This window comes from Rhynchophorus ferrugineus, unplaced genomic scaffold (genome assembly GCF_030347505.1).
Source record: "Rhynchophorus ferrugineus isolate W39M unplaced genomic scaffold, kcgeb_rfMv2 rfM2, whole genome shotgun sequence".
Taxonomy (NCBI): domain Eukaryota; kingdom Metazoa; phylum Arthropoda; class Insecta; order Coleoptera; family Curculionidae; genus Rhynchophorus; species Rhynchophorus ferrugineus.
In genome coordinates, this window is record NW_027472581.1 from 72,045,657 (window position 1) to 72,059,476 (window position 13,820).

The window sequence follows — 13,820 nt, forward strand, 5'->3', positions numbered from 1 at the left end:
TTTACCAAATGACAGAAAACTTGAAACTTGCAAAAAGTTCAATATAAATTTGCTGATTCTTTAGAGATTCAAAAGAAATGCATTTTCCTTTGTATAAAATACTATGCCAATATTTTACGTATAGGGTAGGCAATACACACAAACGTTTCAGCAATATCTCATTATACACTAGAACGTAAATCTAAATTTATGAAGGCAAAATGTCGCAATGTTGCTGTATCTTGAGCTTTAATTCATTTTGGCGTTAACATATAAGAAAATTATAATCTCAATAAAATAATGAGACAAAAATAATGTTACCAAATGCAATATATCTTAACATTTTAGTACATCTAATGCAAATATCATGGAAGGATTTAAATTAACAGTTAATTATGCAGCTTTTTTATATTTACATAGAACTCTTTTTCACACCACCGATGAGTTCTAGTAGCGTTTTTTAATGTAGTGGTATATCCTTGAGGCTTAATACAGCTAATTAATAATTGTACATCCAAGTAGTGTAATCTATTTTCATTGGAGAGCTTTTTGTATTTAGATCTTGTTGCCTTCATTGCAGTGTTTCTTTGTCAAGTGATTTTGATATCATTGTACTTCTCCTTCGTTTCTACTGTTACTAGATGTGTAGAACTTTTTTAATTAAACTACATTTCATTACTGTATTTTAACAACTAGATTTGCCATATCTGAAAAACAGTTCCTTTCTCTCATATATTTTAATATGCACAAATTATCATAAAATTATCCTATATTAATTATATAGTTACCTTTAGTTAATTCCACTCTGATCACTTTGTATCGGAAATTGTCGGCATTACATCATAATCTCCTAATCTGGAAACATCACATCCAGAAATTTTCATTCAGTCCCTGTCATTTTCTGAGTCGCTATCCAAATCAATAATTAACCTGGTAATATCCAAATTATTTAATGCTTGTTGCTTGTTTATTACAATAATTACTTGACACATTAATTCAAATATATTGTATATATAGTGATAGGAGGCAGACTTAATACTCTGTATCTATATTGTTCTAACATGTACCTTTTTCAACTTGAGATGGCCTATTTCTAAACAAACAAGTTACATAAAATGAATTTAAACGTTTAATTTAATTAAATGAACACTTTTAAATGGTTCGTTCTTTAGAATCTCCAAAACTTAATTTATGTATTACAATTAAGTCATTTCTTAATCACAGCCTTTGACGATCTACTTGTTAGGATCTTCACCACCAGTATACTATAGTATGATTGGACTTGCAGGACGACACTAACTTCGCTAACAATAAATGAATAAATTCACTAATAATAAATATTAAAACTAACAAAATCTAATCAAATATTATTCCAATTTTACCTACTTCTGTCAACTTTTTTTGTCTATGTCTTGAGCGACCCAATGTTGCATGTTGAAATATTCATGTGTCATCTAAATACACAAACTGAAATAAAATAATTTCTGAAAAACTGAATTAAAATAAAAGTTTTCCTTGATTTTAATATATGCTTTCAAAAATTGTAGTCTTTTAAAGCCAAAGTCTGGAATTTCCATTGGACCTCTTTGTGGGTTATTTTTATACTATTTATATCTCTAGCGTCCCAACAACGTATGTAGAGTTGTTCTATATCCCTCAAAGAGTTGCATATCTCTAAATTTTCTATGGATACCTTCCAATGTAACAGTTTCCTGTGAAATAATTGTATTAAATTATGTTTATATTGGAAAAAACTGCTTAGTGTTTTTATAACTTTTTTAAATAACCCAATCATATTTTTTAAATTTTTGAGATATTTTAGTCAGATTTCCCATATTAATATTCAATATAATTGTAAGATGTTAAAAATATATCGAATAAAAACCTTAACATCTTAGTATTTAACAGTGTCAATGTTTATCTCTCTAACGCATTTTACTGGCAAGGGAGAGCCTCCATCTCATTCTTGTTCGATGTAGCTGATTGAAAATGCAATCTGTTTCTGACTATGACTATCTAAGAGCTTCGTTATATTTAGTAATAATAAGTAAATTAGAATGATAAGTAATTACTTTGTCAAGTGTTTTTTCTCATGAAAATGTATACTGTTTGTTTTGTGGCTGGAATATCGACAATGTAGAGCAGATATAGGATAACACGAAGGAACGATAATTCTAAATGGTTCATAGGCAACAATTTACTCACGTTGTAGATCTGTCAAGGCGTTCGAATTTATTTCAGGATCATTTCTTTTCTTCAAACGCCTTTGTGAATAATTACTGTTACTTTTTCCATTTGACCGATTCTTCAGTGATGGTTTAAAAAAACAAACTGGGAATCTAGTATATGTATAGTTTGTTTGGTCTGTTGTGAGATGGACTTGTAGATCCCGATTTATTGTTTTTAAGCAAAATCATTTAATATTAAAATCTAATGTCTATGTTGATATGACGATTGCTGCATTTGATTTGTGGGTAAGTTCGATAACAACTACTGGAGGAACCAATTTATGGCTATTTTGGGCTGATAAACAGGTGTCTATCGTAACATATATTATTATAACCTACTTTGTCCTTTACATTCATTCATATTTTGATTCGTCTGTGTCTATTAATTGTTCTTATATTTGCAGTATATCTGATTCCGTGTCATATTTTTATAGATTCTTTCTTTCTTTAATAATATCACTCATTTCTAGGGGAAAAGATTTAATTGCTAGTTGGTATTTTTAATTATAATGAAGTTCAAACTCAAAATTAGCTTTCTAGTGGGAATATTGTATTACTCGATTAAGAAAACAATCTTTTAGAAGACATTTTACTCATATTTATCAATATGTCCTCTACTCAGAGTAACATATTCATTACAGTGCGCCAGTAAATAATAGTAGATTTTTTACAACATTGCATTCAATTTGTCCAATTATCGTCGGTAGTCATTTGCAGTAACAGTTAGTACTACACCTGTTGTCTATGTAGATTCCACTGTTTCTCATAGATACAGTCGATCAACTGCTAAGCGATGTGAAAGTCACTTGAGAGTTTTAGCTGCTTTATCATCTAATAAATCTGTCAATTGATTGCCTTCGAATTTTTTTGGCTTCCACTTTTAAAATGGTTGAAACCAAACAAAAAACAATTAATATTTGATGTAGTATGGGCTTAGGCAGCAGATTTTTTTTAAATGAAACAATAAAACTAATTAGTGACGAAAACAAAATATTAAGAATGTCATGATTTACATATATATATATATATATATATATATATATAGGCTCGAATCAGTTGTTTATATTGATACTTTGCTATTTCATTAATGGGCCTCGCTAATAAGAATGTATGTAACCACTGCATTATAACAACATTAAGTGATAGTATGGGATGAATTTGGATGCAAGCATTAAAATGAATATATGCCTATATATTGCTACTTTTTACTATAACTATAACGGAAGCTCTCGTTTATAGAACTTTATGTATAATTCTTTTGGTTGTTCTTGAATGCTCGACCAAAAACTTAGGTTTGTAGTATTTTCAAATTTGTTCTTCTGGATCGACGAAAAATATTTCTAAATTATTTCGTAAATTTTCCATTCTTAAATAAAGTTTTTATCTTGGGAACTCGGTCCATTAAATTTTTCACTGTTAATTCATGCGGAATCCAAATATCGAGCTTCTTTTAGTACAAAGTTTTGGTATATAAATGGTTTAAAACTGTTTTATGGTTCATATTTAGGCCTGCAGCTATGTCTAGAGCGAGGTTTACTTTAAATATCAAATTTTCGCAACTAAAATGAACCATATTTTAAAGCAGCTTCCAATTAAAATACTCGTTAAAATAATAAATAAAACTTACAAAATTAATTAAGAAATGCGTCTATCTATCTCGTTATTTTAAAGAATTCCGTCTACTTTTTCAACAATTGGTCAACCAGAGCGAGGTTCACTTTAAATAAGAACTTTTCGCAACTGAAATGAACCATATTTTAATAGCTTGCGATATATTTTGATAGCTAGTGGATAACCGTCAAATAAAGTCTCATCATACATGTCAATCTCCTTATATCCGGAAATAATGAACTTCTACTTCTTAATTGTGAGATAAATATGCGTAAAAGACTGAAGCCTTTAACAGCATAACGCATTAATTAACACAATTTCATAGAATTACTGATATAACTGACAGGTCATATGAGGAAAGAAGAAACTCTTCCGCCGTTTTTCTTCATGTGGCGCAGTGTTTTTACACGATATGACATGAAGGATTTAATTAGAAATTAAGTCCTGTTCTCCAAATATTTTGTTGCATTGTTAGGATTTTATATTTTGAATATAGCTCTTAGTGTTTGACATGAAGATGTCTATTCTGAATTGAACTAAATAAAAACGTGAGTATGTTGGGATCGACCCTTTATAAACGCCGGTGAGGTTTTTGACTTGCAACATAGTACAATAGCTACTTTTTCTTATGGTACTGGTAAAAGTAAAATGGAATAGCAGACATCATTAAAAATTTGACTAAGTAATGGAAAATCAGTTTGAATCGGACTTTGGACAATTACATACAATATAATATATATATTATATATTATTAGAGTATAATTATTCTGTTTTAATTTCTCTATTAGTTTCTAATTTTCAATGAAATATTATCAATGAAGTAATTAATATGTTTATTATAAGTGTAGCAATATTTTACTAATTGTAAATCTGTATCATTGAACTGAGTCTAGAGGTGTTCAAGTAGAGATCTATCTCTAGTATTTGTATTGCAATTTTGAATTACTCATGTTATTATGAATAGTTGCAAGCAAAAATAAACAAAATTAAAAAATCGACTAATCCATAATCCGTGGAGAATCCGTTTCAATGGGAAGAGAACTCAACATATCAATAAATCAAAATATTTAACAGTGTCATCCAACACGAATGTACAAAAACAAGAAACAGTAAATGGATATATAATATATAAAAAAGATTGCTGATGATAATATATAATAAGTTCTGTTGTATAAACCAATCCTTAAATTCATATGCACGTTGGCATCCAGATATAGAGTCGTTCCAAACAATTTTGATATAATTCAGCAGTTTTAAAAGAAGTTATTAAGGAATGCTGGTAATATTCGTGGTACTTCAGATATAGTTATCACGATAGAAACTTGGAAATGGAAATTATTAACTATGCCGTTAAAAACTTTACAATATTTATGAACATAGACTTCTTCACCCAGGCAATATCGAGACAGTCTGGTTTCTAAACGAACTGATCAGAGAAAAACGACTCAAAAGGATGGAAGCCTTTTGTTTTCGGCTGGTGTAGCACAGAATCAATGCAAAATCACAGCAGAGTACCACGTTGTACAGTAACACTAGGGTAATCTAAGTTATTGTCCATATTTTAATTTTAGTACTTAACCAATTTTATCATTATCTTACGCACTAATCGCTATAAACACAATTCAATTTGATGATTCTGCGTTTCATTCTAAAAGATTACACTCTCGGGTGTAAATTTGACACAAATTAATTAGGTGGATGACTTCTTTAAATTCTTGGGTTGCCAAATATTAATATAAATACAAGGTGCTTATGGTGTTATCAGTGGCTAAGGTTTATTAAGCTGTTGATTCATCCAATAACAAATCAATGATGTTGACGAGATTAAAATGTACATCCCTTAAATATTGAAAATAAAATTATAACCTATAGTTACTAAAATTCCGACCAATATAATACAGTAGAATATACAGCAACTTGACTCTTTAATAATAAAAACAGTAACTTCAACATTATAATAATAGTAGTATTTATGTAATGAAAATGCATTTTTATGAAAGTCTTCAATGAGTTTTGAACGTTAATTTACTTTGCATATATAATATTTCTAATTTAAATAATAATTAGATTATGCTAATTTAGTTTTTACCAGAGCGCCTGTCTATTCATGGCAAAAAATTAAATGTAGTCACGTAACTTTTAATGTTTAAGCTTGTACAAATTAAAATATTATTTTCTTTGTTTAGAATATGTCCGTGACAGTTTGTTTTCTTTCTATTCAGAATATACTGGCCACATCTGCAGGTATAAATTAGGGTTTTTACTTCATAATGACTAATTGAAAATCATAGAATGAACACAGGAAAATACGCCGAAAATAAGTAAAGGCAATGCTATATTTATGTAGGACAAAATAACTTGACTGGTTTTCATTTTTCATTTAGGCCAGTGTCAGTTTTTTAAGTTTACCCTTTGGAAAAATCCACTCGGTACAAGTAGCAAGAAATTTACAGTTACATATACAAGAAATACACAAGTTACAAATTTAATAATAATAATAATAATAATAATAAATAAGTCTCTGAGATTAATTGAAGCACTACTTAGTTATTTTGTTCATGATAATATTCATGATATATTCATTCAGACAAGCCATAATTATACTGAATAAAATATTTTTAGATAAGTTGGAACCTGCTAAATGGCGAGTGATCAAACTACAGTCTATATAAATAGGCGTGAACTCTCGTCATCAACAGTTTGTAAATTCGTTTTAACACTAGCCAATATTTTCCTTCTCATTTTATTCTAGTTAAAAGGAGATACAATGCCGTCAGATAAGTTCAAACATGTAACAGAATCAGCTCACAAAAGTCTATGTTACTATAAACAAGCAAACTTGCTTTGGCATTATTTTGGTTTCGTTAAATTTAAAATCGCTGGCTAATATTTGTGATTACTCTTATTGAAAATGCTGAGTCCAATAAAAAGTCAGTCAGAAACAGATTACGTCTCTAATCAATAACTTCGTACAGGAGCGTTCAGTTCTTACCACTAAAATGCGTTAGAGAAGTAAGTGTTGATAATATTAAATAACTGCTGCTTGGGTTTTTATTGGAAATATTTTCATTGTATTGCAGCTGCACTGAATATTGCTTGAACATTACCAGTAGACTGTGACTTAAATTTCTCAAAATTAGAAAAATAATGTAATTTTGGATTTACTGAAAAATAATTGTCTACATACCTTGATGTTAATTCTATTCGAGATTAAATTTATGAAATGTATAAAAAAAGAGTAATGTTTTCAATACGAACATAATTTAACAATTATTTCAGAGATAACTATTAGTATGGAAGTATCCATAGAGAACTTTGGAATATGCTGCTCTATGAGAGATATTAATCATCCCTCCAATTGTTAAAACCATATAACAAAATTAAGGAGGATATGTTATTTCATTTTGTGTATTGATACAATAGATGTGCATGTAAAGAAAGATATACAAGCAAAACTGTTTGGATATATGGAAAAGATTGTTTACAATAACACCCTTCGTTTTCGATCCGACACACAAGAAGAAATGAACAAATAATAGAATTGTGAACTAGTATTAGATTGGAAATTAGCAGTTTACTAATAAGTATTGAGTATTTAACTCAATAAGTTAAATAGGCTCAGAATGCGACAGTGACAGAAGGAAACTTTCTTGATATGGGATTATGATTCAATGCTTATAATACCAAGACAGGGTGAAGGCAGTGGAAACAATTAAAGGCGAGCATATTATACTTGAAAGTCTCCTTTTTACTCATTGGAGTTTTCCTGGATTGGACTTAGTCATTAACGTGCACTTCAAACCACGTTTCTCGGAATTAAATCTACCGATTGGCCAAGTGACCAACTTGAAAATCATTCTAGAAGACATACAGGATCATTTTGCATTCTGGTCTTAAGGGCAATCACAAGTATATATAATCACAAATTCAAATTTGCGAGCATGTCCCAGCAGGATTCGAACCTGTGATTATCGCTCGAAAAATATATCAGCTAACCCCTAGCCCCTGAAAGCCCCTAGATTTGTTATCGGTTTGTTAATTAGGCTCGTGCTTTAGAGCTTTTTATCAACTGACATACTAATGTGATTGTGATTTAGACGATTAATTTAGGAAGATTTATAGTACATTATATTTTATAGTCTATATCTCATCGGACAGTTATGTGACATTTTATATTAAAGCTTTATTGTTAGGCTTCATTTATTAATCAACATCGATAAAGATATGTGAGTCTTCTTGGATCTTGGATTCGCTGAAAAGAAACCATCCTCATACTCTATCAGAGATCAAATAGATGAAATGTATAAAAAGAACTGAGCCGATTTTTCAATATAAATATAATTTGGTACAATTATTTCGGAAGAAATTGTTAGTTTGAAAATTATCGAGGAAGTTTAATGGAAAATCCAGACATTGCATTTAAAAGAATTCAATTTTTTTTAAAGGCATGTAATGAAATAAAAAAGCTTATTATTTCATTTGTGTATTTAGATGAGATATGGATATTTCATAATGGGTATAATATACCCAACGGTCACTCATGGCAAGATGATAATAAGCGTTGGAATAATAATGAACTAGATTTTATTACTCATAACATTTACTAATAATTCATTGAAAATTTATTGTGCTTCATACTCGAAACAGGAAAGGTCGCTTTCGGTTTGGATGACCTCGATCAGACACATTGAAGAAGAAATTGAGAAATGGCGGAATCCTGAGCAAACGTTCGGTAGAATGGGAAAGAACAACTTAGTTATACACTTGACTAAAACTTTATGAATATGGGATTATAATTCAATGCTGATTATTTCAATTTTTTCATTTCATGATATCAAAATAAATTGACAAGGAAACACACCATCAAAGGAAACAAGAACTAAACGTAAAAAGGTAAATATGCTCTCTAATGAAAGTAAAATACGTTACTTGGATATGCAATTGTTAATGAGTTTAATAAGATAGATTAGAGCTCCAGAGGGATACCGCTACAAAAAAAAACGCCTAAAACTCACCTTATGGGTGGTAAGGAAAAGAGTTCAAAGTAGATATAATAAAACAACCCTAACCTATAAACTATTGCAGCTGTATAATTAACTGTAGTTTAAATTATTCGATGATATATGCATTAGAGGTACTATAATGTTAAAATAAAGGTTTTTGATAATTTTTTGCTTCATTATTTTATTTAAACTAGAATTTTGTTATGTCTCAAAGCCAAACTGAACTAAAACTTAGAGTTGATCCGGCAATAAGCCTGACGTATGTTCACACCAACTTTGAATAGACTATATGTAATTTTTTGCATTAAAGCTTGGAATTTCCTTGCAAAATTACTTCACATCTATATATTTTTGTAATTCTAGCATCTCAAACTGTTAATTAATGCTATACGTCCATTAGTTATACGTATATTATATAATAAGCCATTAAAAAATAACTGGTATATTTTAAATTAAGTTTTTATATAAAGGCATCTTTCATTAATTTTTGGTGATTTTTTCAAATGTCACATATGGAATAAAAATTTAATATTTTAATTTTTTTAAAACAAAATATACGTTTATTCAGCATATTTTAATAGGTTCTAAACTTATTGAAACATATTTGAAAATTTCGTTAGCATAACATTTTTGTTATATATTTTTTCGATGGTTTCAACATTAAGTTGGTTTTATGCCATGCAGAAAAAAACACAGAGCTATTGAAAAAATACCACATATTATACGTAATCATAACGGCAATAAATCAACAATATTCCGTACAAGATTTTTCCATTATCCGACTTTTTCTTATTGTTCCGTTGTTTATGATGTCAGTTACTATAAAAACATAAATTGTACGAGTAGTCGGGTTGCTTTGGTCTTTAGGGGATCGTAAAAACCTTGAACATACACATACACATATTTCGGTTAAGTTCTTACATATATTTGCAAATTTTACTAGCTGGATGCTTTATTTTTTATCTATTTGGTATGTTGCCTGTATATTTGGTATTTTATGCACGAGTTAAATTTAAAGTAAAAACGCGAAGAAGAAAAAAAGTTTATCGACCGTAAGATTATTGGTAGATATTTTTGAATCCTCTATCCATTTGTTTCTTACAAAGGTTGTGCAATGTTCCGAAAATTGGGAACCCAAACGAAAATTCGAAGACGTAAGTAAAAGGACCGTGGCGTCCCTGCGGATTGGCCACAGCCGCTTATGAGAATTTATTTTAAACTGGCTTGACATCTAACTATTGTTGTTTACAAAAGTTATGATTAAGAATGATCGATATTGAATCAAATGTCATATCGATAGAAATATAGATGTTGCTGTACAACACAAATACTTAAATTATTACATATTAATATTCGTTAATAAGTTTATAATTATATTTTCATATATATACAGCTTAGTCTTTTTCAATTTATGTTGTATAATTCTCTGTCAATTGATCATTGTCAATTTATTCATTCATCACAATATACGAAATCAATTATTTGATACTCTTAATGGCTCTAGAACGGCCTAATGGCTCTGGAAAAGTATAGCGTGTCTTGGAAATATATATTTTTGAATTCTTATTTTTCAATCTCGGATTGCCTGTTTGGTAAGCGGTGTAACTTTACTTCAAGTTATATATTTTTGACAGCATACCTTACGAGTAGTTACTTCTATACATCGTAAAATATTACAAGCTTGAGATAAATTAAGAATAATTGACGTCTCGACATTTTATACTTATAACATTGATGTGTCGATTGAACATATTAATGTCAAAACATGGATGATTTCCAATTAAACATTGATGTTCATTCACCATCGATGAATATTGATCATCCCTAGTTGTGATTAGGAAGTAATATTAAGTTAATTTTGTGTTAATAAAAATTTGTTGAGATAATATAATTATATATTTTATTAAATTTTATAATCTTAAATGATTTTGTAGATTGCTATGGAGCAAGAGTTCCTATTTCAAATGCTATAAAAATAGAAAATTTTTGAAGATTATAGTAAAGTTAAGAATGACAAAGGGTCATATTTCGAGAATTTAGACATTTAGTCAGGAGAACAGGAAATAGCCGCTAGATTCCAAATCTGGAGAATACGGCGGATAGATGAATTTTTGCCATCGTTTCCACTGACTTGTGACACGGTGCATTATCTTGGTGAAGCAGCACTTTCTTTTTCTTCAATTGCGGCCGTTCATCTATGTGTCAGGCCGGAGACTTTTCAATTGACCTGTTATTTATGCTTATCATATAAATTGCTCACACTCTACAATAACTTCTTAATAGTTATCGTATATATCCTTAGTTTGTTCTGTTACCAACTCTATATATTTTTAGATCATACGAGATATTCATGTATACTTCTGAAAAATTACACACATGTGTATGCTTATCATATAAATTGCTCACACTATACAATAAAACTTTATACAGTTATAACCTACAGTTATCGTATATTAATTATATACTGGCCTTTAGTTATTTCCACTCTCATCACCCTGTCTTAGAACTAATTAGCATTAAGTCATAAATCCACATTCAGAAAGTTTAATTCAAGTGAATTAAGAACTAGGCTGTTGTTCAATCCAATATGTGTTCATAATTTCATCTTCTGTCAGTTTCTTGTTCACTGTGTCTGATCAAGTCCATGCAAACCAATGGTGTTATGACTAATAATACCTAATCATATAAAAGGTACTGTCTGAAAGTTCCATGGGAATTTTTCGTGGGTTATCTCTACACCATTTAAATCTTTTATTACCTAACAGAGTTACGAAGGGATATTCTACATGTCTCAAAGACCAGAGCTCATAGCTCTAAGATATCTATGGATGCTTTCCACGCAATTTACTTTGAAATAATTGTATTAAATTATGCTAATATTGAATAAACTACTCACTGCTTTCTACATTTCATATATTTATCTCTGATAGAGCTAGCAAAAAGCTGATTTTGATTGACCCGCTCGTATGAGGACCGTTTTTTTTCGGGGAATCCAATATAATATTTTTCAAATTTTGAGATATTTTAATAACCGTGTCCATTCTAATAATCAGTGCAGCTGCAGACGCTAAATTTATTTTCAATAAAAACCGCAGCAATTTATTATTTAGCAGTAAAAACTCTTACCTCTCTAAAAATACGTTCCTGTTCGAAATAATCGATTAAAGACGCAATCTGTTCTATCCGGCATCGGTATTTTTAATCACAGTAATAACAAACAGCAATTTGAAACTAATCAAAACAAGCAAAGCGTTCAAACGTTTGCAGGTTTATGACGCCCCACCACAATTGTTTTGATTTTTTTTGAACTTTGAATGCTTTTGACAACAGAACGACTTTGACAACTTATCAGATAGCATTGTGTCTCTTTTTAACTAGAATATAATGAGAAGGAAATTATTGTCTGATTCTAAAACGAATTACGTATGTTCACAGCAACTTTAGATAGACTATATAATATATTCAAAATAAAAATGAGCTCGCAGTGTTACCGCATAAACTTGTTTGACTTTTGTTTATTTTAGCTTTGACATATAACAAACTTCTAACGTCTATAAAATAATGAAACAAAAATAATGTTATTAAATACAAATTACTTCAATATTTTAGAATGTAATATAATCATATATTATCGAAGGACTTAAAGAGTAATACATTTTACTTTCATTAGGGAGTATATTTATATTTTTACGTTTAGTTAATGTTTCCTTCGTTGTTGTTTTTCCTTGCCAAGTCATTCTGATACCGCCGTATTCCTTCTTAGTTACTTCTGGTAATATCTCTGCGCATTTTTCTTGATAATTGCTATATCTGCATAACAGTTAGTATTGATTCTGCCTTATACATCCTTAAATACTCATGTATATTCTGACAAATATCTATGCACACAAATACTCACACCTTACAATACGATTCTCTACAGTTATACTATGTTAATTATAAACTGGCCTTTTATTTAGCATTTATTATAATTTCCTATACTGAAAGTTTAAATCACTGTTAATTTCCAGTCCATCTAATACTTATTTATGATAGCACCATTTGAGAATTTCTTATTTGTGTGTCTGATGGAACTAATTTGTGAATTTGAAAGGTCTTATTGTAGACAATAGTTCTTTCCACATACCCAAACAGTTCTTGGCTGGCTTTCTTAGCGCAGTGGTAAAGATGATAGGACAGTCCTTATACTGCTGCGAGAGTCGCGGGTTTACTCGCCAGTCGGTAGGCTTAATGCTTAGGAGAGTGTTTGGGAGCCCACGTTAAACTGTAAGCCGAGTCCAGATAATTCCTCGTTGGTCAAAAGAGACTTCGAAATATCAAAAAAAAAAACAGTTATTGCTTGTTTATGCTTCTCGACCTGTAAGTCCATTTTAATAATTCTTTGGCATACACGTCATTTGGAAGAAGATGTAATACTCCCTTTTCATATTGCTCAGCCATCTGACTATGTATCTTTTTTCAGGCTTGTTTCTAAGAAAAGTAAAAGGTATAAAACACAACTAAATATTTGATTTGTGTTTACCGAGTAATAATTTGAAATAGTTAATGTATAACTAAACGTAATGTTTGTTTGCAAGCTATTCCTTAATTACAGCTTTTATGAATGCACTTGTTGAACATCAAAAATAAAACAAAAATAGTCGCTGTTGATAGTCCTTCCTTTTTCAATGTAGTTAATTGAAATTATACCCAGCGTATCCCAAAATACAGACGCCATAACCTTGTCAGCCGCGTGTTTTCCCACGCTTTGGAGGTTCAGTTAATATTTTTAGAGTGTCCGGTATTTCATTAAATTTCAATTTGTGTTCATTCAAAATAATTTTGTGGATTTTTTCAATGTTTTCGTTGGTAGCAACCTCTTTTGGGAGTCCACTGCGTTCACCGTCTTCGGTGCTCATTTCACTACGTTTAAACTTAGCATACCAATCCTTGAAGGTTGATATTCCTGGGGCAGTGTCCGGAAACTCGGTATCAAGCCAAGTTTTTGCTTCAACTGTAT